Below are 2,050 nucleotides of genomic sequence, written 5' to 3'. Positions count from 1 at the left end.
TGAAATGAAGCATCTATTCTTGATTAACTCCCTCTCTAAAGGCTTAGGACTGCCTTCTTCTGAAATTACTTAATCCATTTAGGAAGTGGGTTAAGATACTCAGAATAAAACACACTTACTCCAGGGGAAGAGCAACCCCGTAAAGAGTTAATCAGGAATCACTATTCTGGAACAGCTGCCTCATAGCAGACATGCTGCAGGGCACTCACAGCAGCAGGAACACCAGCCCAAATTCAGGCACTTCAAACCACCAAGATATTGTCAGAGTGATCAGGGGAATAAGCTCTCCGGAGGACATGTGCTTTTCTTTCTTGTCATTCAATATATACCCTATTTTATCAAGACTGCCAGTAAGCAAGAATATTTTTTTTACTTCATACCCATTAGAGATGGGATTGAAAGCACCAACTCATTTCACACCCACCATCAGAGCATCATTAAAGATATGTATGGCACCAGAAAGCAAACTGCAGGAGAAGTGGGCAGTGGTTCTGGCTGCCTACCCCAAAGCCCTAAAATGGAGCCTGACTGTCAGAGTGGCAGGACTCAGACATCCTCAGAAATTAAACTTCTACTAGATACTTCAAGCTGAGCACTAAAAAATGGGAGGTCTCCAAGTTCCCTGCAAATCTTGGCTTGCCTTCTTTCCACCCTAAGCCACAAGACACTGGATTATTTATTTTTACTAATAGCAAAAAACACCTATTATAAATATCACATAAAACTCCACATATCTGTGGCTTTTGAGTGAACTGTTTTTGTAGGCTCCAAGGGCACCATGACAAGCTTCTTCTAGAACTGACTTGCCTGGAATGTCTTTTCACTGCCCCACAGATTTAGGTGGGGCAGTAAAATACTGGTCTGAAGAATATCCAGATGGCTTATTGTGAGAATCTGGATAGCTCATACATGGGCACTGAATATATTTCCAAAAAAGCAGTAGTTGAGTATTTTGTATTTTTCAGAAACAAGAAGGTAAAAGAATGAATTGAACTGCTAAGTAAAAAAAGCCAAAAACCAAAGATAAAAAAAAGAACACTCAATCTACATGCAAAGACGCAGAGGATAAACACCCTAAGCAGAGAAAGGATAAGAAACAGAACTACTGTATAAATGAAGGGATTTTAAATAGGGGATCTTTTCTGTCCTACTGGCAGCATTACCCTGCATGGGCAATCTATCTGCATGTACACGCAGAGATGAGCAAACAAGAGGTGCATTTTTAAGACAAAAAAACCTCGTAAGAAGGCAACTTTTGCAAGAAAAGCTAGATATTCATCTTTTGTGGAAAAGCACAGCTCTGCCCAAGTCAGCTGTTCTCTACTGATTTGTAGCAGCTTACAAGGGGGTTAATACTTTCACAGTGGCAAAAATAATAATTAAAAAAACAACTTCAAAATAGGATGGAGGCTGCATTCCTCCAAGCTCCTACGTGAAGCACAATGAGACAGACACAAATCTGACAGTGGACACTTGGCTTTCAACACAGAAGGCTCAGCACAGCTAGAATTTTCTAGCGCTAGGGTGCCAAAATACACCCTTGGACCAACATCTCTCTCCTCAGTCTAAACTGAGAAAGCAGCATGCTCTGGCTACAAGGGCTGCCAAAACAAAACAACAGCTTGAGTGACTGCCAAAAAGACATGCACCAGCTGGCACTTCAGTCTAGGACTAGTCATAAGACCACCACCCAAGCACGGCTTTTCCTCTCCAATTGTCTCTATTATAGATGCAACCCAGGAAAAAGTATGCTGAGTCACAGCACAGCAAGATCTGATAAACATATGTATTCAATACATTGTTTCATATCAGTAACCACAGTATTAGCATCTAGTATATTTTTCAGCCCAGAAATATTTTTATAACTAATAAAATGGTACCATAATAGCTACCTTATAGCTAATAAAATGGTACAATACTAACTCTTCACATTTTCTTGTTGACTAATTTGGTTAGTTCTACATCTTGCTAAGGCTGGTGGATGTGGACATTTATTTCCAACAGTAAAACAGTCCCTACATAATTTTGCAGCTAAATCACACTGCCAAAA

At 40.1% G+C, this 2,050-nt stretch overlaps 1 protein-coding gene across 1 annotated transcript in view; it reads right to left on the bottom strand.

The window, feature by feature from the left end:
* KLF7 (KLF transcription factor 7) overlaps nucleotides 1–2,050 on the bottom strand; it is a 63,548-nt gene that overhangs the window by 7,576 nt on the left and 53,922 nt on the right. The window lies entirely within an intron of this gene.

The sequence above is a fragment of the Antrostomus carolinensis genome, unplaced genomic scaffold, assembly GCF_000700745.2.
Source record: "Antrostomus carolinensis isolate BGI_N321 unplaced genomic scaffold, ASM70074v2 scaffold16104, whole genome shotgun sequence".
NCBI classification, from domain to species: Eukaryota; Metazoa; Chordata; class Aves; order Caprimulgiformes; family Caprimulgidae; genus Antrostomus; species Antrostomus carolinensis.
This window is presented reverse-complemented; position numbering and strand designations above follow the sequence as displayed.